The sequence below is a fragment of the Gavialis gangeticus genome, unplaced genomic scaffold, assembly GCF_001723915.1.
Source record: "Gavialis gangeticus isolate Ggan-Ray unplaced genomic scaffold, GavGan_comp1, whole genome shotgun sequence".
NCBI classification, from domain to species: domain Eukaryota; kingdom Metazoa; phylum Chordata; order Crocodylia; family Gavialidae; genus Gavialis; species Gavialis gangeticus.
The window spans coordinates 5,190,490-5,202,002 of record NW_017729028.1 but is presented as its reverse complement, the minus strand read 5'-3'; the positions used below and the strand labels follow the sequence as shown (position 1 = coordinate 5,202,002).

General features: G+C 44.8%; 1 long non-coding RNA gene across 1 annotated transcript in view; it reads right to left on the bottom strand.

Moving 5' to 3' along the window:
* Window positions 1–10,584, bottom strand: part of LOC109300094 — a 17,823-nt gene extending 7,239 nt beyond the window's left edge. Inside the window, exons 1-2 of the long non-coding RNA XR_002098111.1 lie at window positions 10,575–10,584; window positions 8,107–8,109 (exon numbers count right to left, since the gene is read on the bottom strand). This is a non-coding gene — a long non-coding RNA (uncharacterized LOC109300094). The remainder of the gene's footprint in view (window positions 1–8,106; window positions 8,110–10,574) is intronic.
* Between the last annotated feature and the right edge of the window lie 929 nt (window positions 10,585–11,513).

The window sequence follows — 11,513 nt, the reverse complement described above, 5'->3', positions numbered from 1 at the left end:
CCAAGCCCTGTGGAACCCCACTGCCCACATCCCTCCAGGTCGAAAATGACCCATCCACTACCACTCTCTGGGTGTGGCCCTCCAGCCAGTTGTTGACACATTTGACTATGTAGGTGTCGACACCACAGTCCCCCAGTTTCTTAATGAGAATGGGGTGAGAGACAGTGTTGAAGGCCTTCCGAAAGTCCAGAAACACTATGTCCACTGCTACCCCTGAATCTAAGGATTTGGTGACCTGGTCGTAGAAGGCCACCAGGTTGGTTTGATAGCACCTGCCTCTAATGAACCCGTGTTTGTTGCCCCCTAAGCATAATCTTCCCTGCTGGCCCCTTGTGGACATGTGCCAGAATAATTCTCTCAAAAAGCTTACCCAGGATCGAGGTCACATAAATGGACAGTAGCTCTCTAAAAATCTTAATTTCAGCCAGTAGGCCTAGATTCACCTAAGTTTTAGTAGCCTCGCTCCTATGAAATCTGCTACTGAAATCATGGAGAATTATAAGCCTGACAAGTAATTCAATACTAAGAATCTGGACTCACTTCTCTGGTTCTTTATTTCCTCCTTCTACAATTGTGGCACTGAGTTTCTGGACTCATTGTGATAGTTATTGTGATCTGTTTATCCAAGTTAGGTGGCAGAGAGGAAAATGAGGCAGAGAGAGGCAAAAAGACTTGCCCAATATTATATAGGGGCTTCTTCAGTCTGCTGCTGGGTCTGCTTTCCATCCCTAACTACCCTACTGACCACCTATATTAACCCATTCCTTACCTTCCCCACCCCATGCAGTTCACCTTCCCCTGGAAGATCTGAGCATCAAACACAGAAGTCGAGGCAAGTAATTGGTGTGATTCCTATAAAGGAGTTTGGGCTTTCCTATTCCTCTTCTTTGGACTTGCTTTAGAAGTCAGATTGCCCTCCATTTTCTCTTCTTCTGTGCTTATTCATGCAGAGGAGGAAGGTAGTATAAACAAGGAAGGAAGGCTTGTGTGGCTCATGGTAGCAGATGGAAAGCCTTAGAGTTGCCCCAAAATAGAGGTAAAGTCATACCCAAAGGAAGTTTGTGTTGGAACAGGAAATGGGAAGCAGGTCTCTCAGATCCTGGGTTAGCTCCCTAACTATTAATACATACTTTATCATTGGCAATGTGCCAGATAAATAAGGAGTGGTAAGAAAACTGACTCCTTGAGGAGTTGTGGATCAAAATACAAAGGGTGAACCAGGAATCTAGGCGTATGTGAATGCAACATTCCCATGCTGTTGCCACGTGAAACAGCAGGAACTGCTAACGCTACTTCCAATGTGGGTGATTATGTGTTGTAAGTGGAAGAAATTACATTATTATTCAGAGGTGGAGGTAGTTCATATACTGATAAGGACTTTACTTGACTCCCATCAAGTGGGGAAGGAGAAACAGGTACTATGCCCATGGTCAGGAATTTATGGTTGCCAAGTCCAGCAATTTAAATCATTGAGCTAGGAGCTGTCTCCTGCTGGGATGGAAGTGGGTGCTTCTCCTTTGTTTGGAACTTCTGTTAGGTTGAGAAAGCTTATACATTTTTAAAGAGTCATGCCAGTTGTAATATTATTTGTTTGTGATGAGTGCATCCTTCCCATTGTGCTGCTGTTGCTAGAGGGAAAGAGAGAGGGGAATTAAACAGCAGGGCCTGCACAGAGTCTTTTAATTCCTCCTCAGGCTTCAGCAGCTGTGTTCTTTGGTTCCCTAGTGGCAGAGAATAGTAGGGTGCCCTTCCTTTTGTGGTGTTGCTGCTATGAGGAGGAACAAAGTTATATCCTGTAGAACATTTCCAGACCATAAACACCAACATGAATCCAGTCTGCCTCCATTCAGCATTTTTACCTACAATTAATTATTATCTTATTTCACAGAGCTATTCACACACATATGAGAGGGCTTGGATACCAATGGAAAAAGAGATGCTGAGAGCAGGACTAGAGACATAATAACCTCCTTTCAGAAGTCCAGTCCATTTGTAAATTGTTAGAAGCACTGTCATCAGTCAGAACCCCCAGCTGTGACTCTGACCTCTGCCCTTCCTGAATAGCAAAAGTGTAGAAAACATGTGAGACCCCTACAAACAGACAGATCTGCTTAAGAAAGGGGAATCTACTACTAACCCTGAAAGAGAAAACAGTTGCAGAATAATAGAAAATTAGGGTTGGAAGGCACCTCAGGAGGTCATCTATGCTGCCTGTACAAGTCCAACCCCCTGCTCAAAGCAGAACCATCCCCAACTATCTTATATCAGCCAAGGGTTTGTCTAGCTGGGTCTTAAAAACCTCCAAGGATGGAGATTCCACAACCTCTCCAGGTAACCTGTTCCAGTGCTTTACTACCCTCCCTATGAGAGAGTTTTTCCTAATATCTAACCTAAACTTTTCTTGCTGCACCTTGAGACCATTGCTCAGGGAGGTGCCCCTTGCCTGCCTGGCAGCAGTGGGGGGTGGTGGTGCTGGGTTGTTCCCCCTGCTGCTGCTGGGTGGGCAGGGGGCACCTCACCATGGCAGCATAGGTCTCATGGTGGCAGCTTTGGGCTTCCTACCCAGTCCTGCTCTGCCCTGCCACACTGGGTCCCACTTGCTATGGAGGCGCCAGGGAGAATGCAGCAGGGTGGGAAGCCCAAGCCTGCAACAGGTAGCCTGCACCTGCCCTGCATACAAATCTGTGGGGCACATGCCCCTATGCCCCCTTAAGACTGCGCACGGTGGCAGGGAGCCAGCTTCCCCTCTGTCCCTCAGACAAATTACCCGCATTCCCGTCTCACTCCCTACCTAGGCTTTGTGGCTGCACATGGCCCTGAGCTCCAAGCCCCATGCACTGCCCAATACCCTCCCTCCATCATTATGGGGGCCTCATTTCCCCCCCTTCCACCCAAACTTACCTGGGAGAGCTGCTTTCCAGGGTGCCTGGTGGCTATGTGCATGTGTATGTGCACACATGCACATGGCACCCCCTGCCTGACCACCCTCCTTCCATTCCCTCAGCCCCTTGCAGGCTTGAACTCTGCCAGCCTACAAGGGGAAACCTGCCTTAGCCTACATTTTTCTCCTTTAAAGTTTTTACTGCATTTTCCCATTGTGAACGGAAAACACAGATCCCTGCTGATGATGACCCAGAGAGGAAGTAGAGGGGTCATGTGACACAGTATAAACGCAGGTTACTTGGAACCTGCCACCAAGGGGTGTGGCAAACCCCATGCAGGACATTATTTTGAACCAGGACTGGTGCTTGCATTTTTTGGTTTCCATTCCTTGCCCTCCTCCCCCCATTTTGGTTGGGTTGCAGGGGGTGACCAAAGGATAACCCAAACTTGAAATTGCACTGAGTGGACCACTGGCGATGCATAGGGTATGCACGTGGGTTCACGTGCACCCCCTGAGGTTGGTGGTACACCCCCTACAATTCACCGCTGCTGATGCTGCCGGTGGTGCCTGCAGGCAGTCACTGCTTGTCACCCCCTCCTCTCACTGCTGACACTGTTGGTGGTGTTTGCAGGTGCTTGCCGATTGCCACTGGCTGCTACCACTGGCAGTGTCTACAGGTAGTCGCTGACTGCCAGTCGGCGCTCTCCACCCCCCTCGTCCACTGCTGACACTGCCATGGCCACCTGTGGAAGCTCCCTGCTTGCCACCACCACACGCCCACCACCGCTGCCACCTGCAGGTGGTTGCCATGCCCCCTCATCTTTCAGGACATGCAGTGGGCAGAGTATAAGGACTGGAGTGTGTTCTGTGGCTGAATGAGGCCAGGTTTGCCCAGACTGTAAAGCCAGATGGTCAAATTATGTTTGGTGACTACAGGAGGCCAAGCTTGCCTGCATTATAATATAGGAGGTGGCAGGGGAAGAACAGAGCTCCAGGCCCCTAGCTGTCTACATAGCAGGACCCCATTGTGGGTCCTGGAACCTGAGGTCATGGGGCATGACCAGAGCTGAGCCAGGAGCTTGCAGCCCTGAACAGTGGACCCTGAACTAGAGGGCTCAATGAGAGTAAAATTGGGATGATGCGAAGGGGGAGCCTCTGACGAGATAGGGCCTGCTTCTTTAAAAGCGTGGCTTACTCTCTGTGCAACCTTCCCTACTAATGCTAACATCAAAGGCATGGCGGACAAGAATACTGAATAGGGGACAGATCAGAGGGTGTAGGCACTAGTAGGCCTCCAGAGGCGGGTACACTGTAGCTGCACTTGTAAGTGGCCTATACCTGCTGTTGAAATTTCTGGGGATAGAGATTCCACAACTTCTCTAGGTAGCCTGGTCCAATGCTTGGTCACTCTCATAGTCAGAAAGTTCTTAGTAATCTCCAACCTAAACATTTCTGATGTAGTTTAAGGGAGAAGTCCTCTCTGCTACAGTCCCAGAGAAAAGTTAATCTGTCCTTTTTATAAACACCCTTCATATTAAATAAACCTAGTTCTTTCAGCCTATTATGCTTTCCAGGCCCCTAATCGTTTTTGTCACTCTGTACTGGACTCTTTCTAATCTGTCTACATCTTTCTTGATGTATGAGGACCCAAACTGGACACAGAACCAATGCCAAAATATTTCATTAAGAGATAACTTAACCTGAACTGAAACCTTAGGTTTATCAAACTGACTAGAAACACTTTTAGATCAGTAGAATTTGTGTTCTTCTGGCCTGTCTCGGTGCCCTACAGGACAGGTGCTTGAGGTGCCTCAACCCCCCATTCTCCTTTCTAGGCCAGCCTTCTAGGATGAACTATATTTCCCGTGATGCATTTAAGCCTTGAAGCACTATGATATATTGTGGAAATCTAATGGTTGCAATGTATCCTGGGAGACCTACTGTCTAACTCAGGCTTTATAATCATTTACTTGAACTAAGTTTTGTTTGAACTACAGCATCTGTTTCAGAAAATTATCCAATCTTGATTTAAAAAGTAAATAGGACTGTAATACAGACTGTATTATGGAAACCAACAAAGGTCAGTTCCTTAATTACTGGCTGAGATACATCTGACACAACAAATATATCACTATCCTGCCCCTTTAAATTATGCTATTAATAAAATTGAATTAACATATTTTAAATATTCCCTTCTGTGATAGGCTCAGGTAATCTCGCCAGAGTCTTGCACCTCTACTAGTGGCCAGACTGGCCTGTCTGTGTTTCCTGCCCTCCTTCCCTCCTATCTCTTTCCTGCCACAACTTGCTATTACATATATATAAAAGGGGATCCTGCCTATGGGACCCTGGCTAGGAGGCTGACACATTGCTCAGCCGCTGGGGTCCTGACCCTGGCTAGGAAGTTCTATGCTGGGTGCCTCTCTAGTGTCCCTATGGCTTCCATACTTCTCTGTAGCCAGAACCTGGTCCTCCAGTCTTAAGTTTAAGCATAACAGAAATATTAGGAAACTGCTTCCCACAAAAGGTGCCCTCTACCATGGGTCAATACCCAACCACAAACTATACTCAGGCATTCCCCCTTAACTGTCTTGGTTTTCCTCTCATGGGTAGCTTTGGTGTCTGTGGGCCTGCTTTCTGCAGCCAACTTCCCCAGGAGGCTCCTATCTCTGCAGCATGCAGGGCTAGACTGCCCCTTCTGGCTCGTGTTCTTGGCTTATATTCTTTGAAGTCCCATCCCTTCCTGGTGTGTGGTTTTCTAGCCACACACAGGAATTTCCCCTTTGCTTAAGGGCCAACTTGTGTTCTTCTACTGAAGCTCCGCACAACCAGCTGAGCCTGCTGTACTCTGTTGATGTAACAGGAGCATCTAGGTGCCTGTTACACCCCTGGTATTTCTCTAAGAGAACAGAATATGCATCCCCCACCAGTCTCTTACAAAAGAAATCAAACATATTTCCAGGAGGGTTCAGCTCAGCGGGCCAGATTTTACTGTATGTAACTTCAGTGAAGATGTTGTTATCCAGGCAGAATCCTTAAATGAGAAAAATTCTTTAAAAGGTTCTGAACCAATCTCGGGGTTTTGGTTGTACTCAGAAATTGAGTTCCTAGTATTAGAAAAGATTTATTGCCATTTTCAGTGTGTATATTTAAAGTAAGTCTGGTACGTGTGTGTCTAAAGTAATAACATAGACAGCAGAAAGTTAACATTTTATTAACAGAATACCAAACAGGAATGCCAGGGCCTGGGTAACTGACAGCTATTATTCTTCACTTAAGAGGGATGGCTCACACTAGGAGCAAAGAACAGGCAAATCATATAGTCTCATGTTCCTCCTTGATTGAACAACTTGACGGGCTCAGAGCTAAATGCATGGCCTCTTGTTCAGCTGCAAAACTGTCTTTTTATTTGTTTGAGGAAGTGTACCATTGAATAAGGAGGTGAAAGGGAGGCCATTTCTCTCCACTCCCCCACCCCACCCCCAGCTTTATAAAGGTCAGGAGCTGGCTTCATCTGTCATGCTTAATCAGCTGATGAAAACTCTACTGACGCCCGAGGTTGTGGCTCCTCTATTTTAGGCATAAATCTAAATAGGAGAATCATTCTGTAATGTGTTACTTCCTGAAATGTGTAGCTGCTCTTTTAGGAGTGAGCTGGAGGCTTCTGGTAGCACAGTGTATCCCCCCCTGAGCACCACACTTTTGTCTGGTGATATATGTGACAGCTTCTCAATTGTATGTGATAAGGGATATACTCTCAGACTCCAGCAAAGTGTTTACTAAAGATAATGTATTTTCTGATCGGAATGCAAGGCAAATAATTACAATGAGTATACTTAAGAAAGCAAGAACCTATCTGTGAAGGATTTTAAAGGAAGAAGGCAAGCAGTTTGAATTTATGTGGTTCAAAATATGAGTGCTAATGCAGTATTTCCAAGACAATCCAATAGTGGAGAAGGAAGATACTCTCAGAAACTTTGTTTTAAATAGACTAGAGGGGACTGGTATGGTTTCGAGGGGCAAGAAAGGAGGAGTAGTTACAATTTCAATTATCTTACTAAGATAAGAAGAACCTGGGCAAGTGTTTTCTTGGTGTGGGTAGAAAAAAGATTAGTGCATCTTAGACATTTTATAGAAAGGGATGTGGCAAGTTCTGGTTATGGCCTGAGTGTGTGGATCAAAGGAGAAGGGACTGTCAAAAGTTATATGCCTGGGTGACAGACAAGATAGTCTTTATAGCATAATCGATGGGGCCAGATCATAAACTTGCAGAACAGAAGTGGCAATTTTTTCAGTCTGAGAAACAATTAGAGGATTGTTATTTTCTACAGGCCAGAAGAAGGACATTGTATATATTAAGATACTGTACTGTTTTCTGTCCTGACCTGGAATTTGCTGTTCAGGCTGAGTATTTTACTGTTTAAGCCAGCATGTGAAAAGGAAAAAAAAAGAAAAAGGACAGGGAACAGAAAGAAAAATGTGGAAGCAGTAATACTCTTCCTCAAAATGAATTTAACTTACAGTGACAACATTTTCTTTTTTGCTTTGCAGAAATTGCACAAAACTTGTTTTGAGCAGAGCAAAAGGAAATGATACCTGAAAATGTAGGTATAGTTTCAGAAACAGAGGAGATCCAGAGGAGATTGATTTATTAAGCATTGTTTCTGCCTATTCTCAAAACAAAAGTAAGATTTTATTCTTGAAAATAATCCTACAATGTGAAGGAAAGCAGCAGGTTGAAATGATGCTTTACTTTTTGACTATCCACACTTTTTTTTTTTAAGTCTTCCATACCAGTGTTGAGGAAAGAATGTCTCATAGAAGGCTACATAAACTTAGATTGCTCTTGTTTATATTTACACGCATCCAGAATTAATTAACCTGATGTCAAAAAGTGAAATTGAGAACTTCCAGAACAAACTCCTCCCTTCCTCCCTGAACCTCTTGGACCTGGGAAGTGCCGCTGACCCTACCAGTAATCACAAAGAAACTCTTTGCGGGCCCCAGCCACATAAGAGACACTAGTCACTGGGTACCACAAGTCTCTCCTAAGCAGCTACAGAGAATCCCACTATATTTCTTTTTGATGAATAAAGGAAACACAGAAAGACTCTTCGACTAGCACGTCCTCCACCCCTTCCTTCCTTGCCACCTTTCATTTTCCTGTTGAGAGCTGTGCTATTCGCTGACCGAGGTATGAAACACTTAACTGTCCTCCTCACACTCTGTTTCCATTTTCTTAACAGGGACACACTGGTTTACCTGCCTCTTCAACCTACAGAGGTAGGAGCTGGATTAATTACTGTAGTCTGCATTTTATTTTTATGATTTTTAGTTAAATTAAGTTATTTTTTCTGTGTATGTACTATTAAACCAAACCTTTGGGATTCTTAATTCCAGCTCTATACCTGTCTGGTCAGTATAACTTATAGATGGGGAGTGGTAACTTACTTTTTCCACCTGGAGAATTAGATCAGTAATGCCTTAGATGGTGTGAAATTTTATGAATGTTAGAGTTGAGGCCTGTGAGGTGCTGAATAGGAGAGCTGATAAAAATTCTCATTTTTAATAAATAAGACAATTTTTATACACACACAGGTGCGCGCAATCACATACACACACAAAATATTCCCATACCTATCCTATTTAACTGAACATCCACCACTTTTATTGAATTCTGCCAGAGCTGTCCAACCTCTGAGGGTACATCCAGACAAGCACGGTCATGTGGTATGTGGCACTGCAAACACGTTTGCAAAACCACATACCACATAGTCCAGTGACCTCTGTGCTGTAAAGGTGCACGGCCCGAGTGTGCACTGTGTCAGGCTTTTTTTCCGTGGGTTTTTTTGCCCCCTTAGATATCCAGGGGTAAAAAGAAACTGCAGAAACCCAGAGCAATGCATGCTTGGCAAGCACATGCTGCTAAAAAGTTCAGCTGGGCTGCCAGCAGCTATGCTCCGCTGCCAGTCAGGCTCCACGTGGTAGAATTGCCATGGCTGCAGCCTTAGGATGTTCCCAGGACCCTAGGTAAGGCTGCTGGGGCCAGCCCAGTGCTGTCCCCAGCCTCCCCTACCCCATCCGGGGCAACTTGCTGCATACCAAAACTCACGTGGCACGGGTATTACGCAGGCACAAGTAGTTGTGGTATAAGGTGCTACTTGTCCTTGGGGAACCAAACATCCACGTATGTCTGGACATGCCCTGAGTGACTAGGGGCTGCTTGACATGCAGTTTCCAGGTCACAGACCTCTATTTTATCAGAAAAAACTTCTTCACAGTAAGGGTGGCCAAAATTTGGAATGGGCTTCCAAGGGAGGTGGTGCTCTCCCCTACCTTGGGGGTCTTGAAGAGAAGGCTGGATAGGCATCTGACTAGGGTCATCTGACCCCAGCACTCTTTCCTGCCTAGGCAGGGGGTCGGACTTGATGATCTGTTGAGGGCCCTTCTGACCCTACCAACTATGAATCTATGAATGTCTTACACCATATGGGCTGCATGCCACAGGGGTCCCCAGGGCCCTTTCCCCCACTGCACAAAGACTGGCCTCCCCAGATGCCCTCTCACTATACTGCCCTGCCCCAGAGATCCCAGATGGTGCAGCAGCAGGAGCACTGGGGGGACTGGTGGCTGCTGGAAGCTATGGACTGTGGGTTAACCCATCACATGCTGTATGTAGACTGCAGGCTGCCAGTTGAACAGTCCTGAATTATACAGACATCAGAATCTCTTTCCTTAGCACCAGCCTGGACAGGGTTTTTTAACACTTTTGCAGCATTTTGAAATTGAACTTTACTACTCAAAATTTAAAAGTATTTGGCTAAACTCTGATAGACTCTTTTTTGTGTGTATCCAAGAGACTTGCTCAAGTGTGTGCGCGTGTGTGTGTGAGACCATGTCACCCCCTGATGACTAAATGTTATTTTACAAGCTATAGTTGTACCTCAAAAGTATGTGCATGTGTTATTCATGTCACCAGTTCTCCCCCTAGTGAAGGCAGTTATAAGGAACTATAAATCTAGCGTCACTAGGGTGAATGATCTGGAGGTTACCAGTAGTTAGCCCTATAAAACAGCACAGATCAGCTAATTGGAAAATTATATTTAAATATGTATAGTGATGTGGACATCCACATGTGAAAGAGTGTTCTGTTTGTCATGTATGCTTGGTCCCCATACAGTGATAGATTGGACAAGTGTCCCTTTTCCTAGCTACTGGAGCATGATGGCCTGGATGACTATACTGATGGCTGGCTTGCTGAGGGCCTATTTGTCTGCAGCAGCAGCCTGTGGTTCCCTAGTTCCAGCTGCCTATTCAGCCATGCTCTCTGTTCTCACTAATCACCATTGCGGAAATGAAATGAACGGGGGTGAGTGTTACTATCATTAGGAAAAACGATGACAATTAAATATAATTAATAAACACTTCTATTACAGGGCATATGCATGCTGTGTATCTAAACTGGACTTAGTCTAAAAATTAGCACACCTCATTACCCAAATGAATTGGTGTTACATAGCACAACTTCTACTATTAATAAGGCTTAAAGAAACCTTCCATTTTTTGCATGTATATCCTTTTCCAGCAAACTATCCTCTTTTTAGTCAAAGAATATTAGAATGAACCTTGCTAATCACATCAGTCCAGATGGTTGGTTCTTTTTCTGCCAAGTGGAAGCACTGTAACCTACTTAATGTGCAATTTACATAAGCTTCACGTTAATACTAGTCCACAAGCTCCTAGACTTGCTTGCTACACTATTCTACTTGTTGGGTTCAATCCTGAATGCTGCAGTGCACCTGCTCAGAGGTGCTGACCACTGTTAGCTCCCATGAAACCTGAGGATCTGGCCATTTATTCTAGTCTTCTCACTGAATTACCAAAACCTTGATTTGATCAATGTTCTCTTTTGATGTTTAAAGTGCTCTTTCGATGTATGGGGAAAATTTAGCCAAATCTGTGCTAAAGATTTGAGTCTGACGTATAACTGACTCAAAACAAAATTAGCCCTTGGTTTTGTTCAGTCTCCAGTCCTAAACCAGCCATGATTCAGTTAAAATTGGTTTATGTTCATTGCTGGAGAGTCAATTTTTTCCCACCTGCTAGAAATTCCCTAGCTTTAAGTCTTCTGTTCTCCCAGTCTCCAGAGTCTGATCAGCATTTGCTTTGAGATAGGTCATAAGGGGCAAATTGCAACATATTTTCTAGCATGCAAACCAAAGTTCCCTTATAAGGTGTTATTTGCATCACTAGCTTCTAAGGTCCATTGCAGATTCTAGGCATTGTTGTCTGATTTTCTAAGCATTGTAGAAACATACAGTAAGAGAAGAGACTGCCTCTATCTCAAAGAGCTTAAGTATTTATAAGTGGGTGCGTCTACATGAGATATTTACTGTGGAGTTGCCTAGCCAGCTCCACAGTAAAGTCTCAGCGGGTGTGTCTACATGAGATGCTTACTGCGCATTAGCCTAATAGCACTGCATAGTAGCGTGTCATAGGACAAACATTGCTAATAGCCTACTGCTCAGTATTATTAAGCTAATGCTCAGCAAGCGTCACTGAATAACCATGTACTGGTGCTACTGCACAGTAACTCTAGGTACTATGCATTTAGTTAGTACTTTATTAA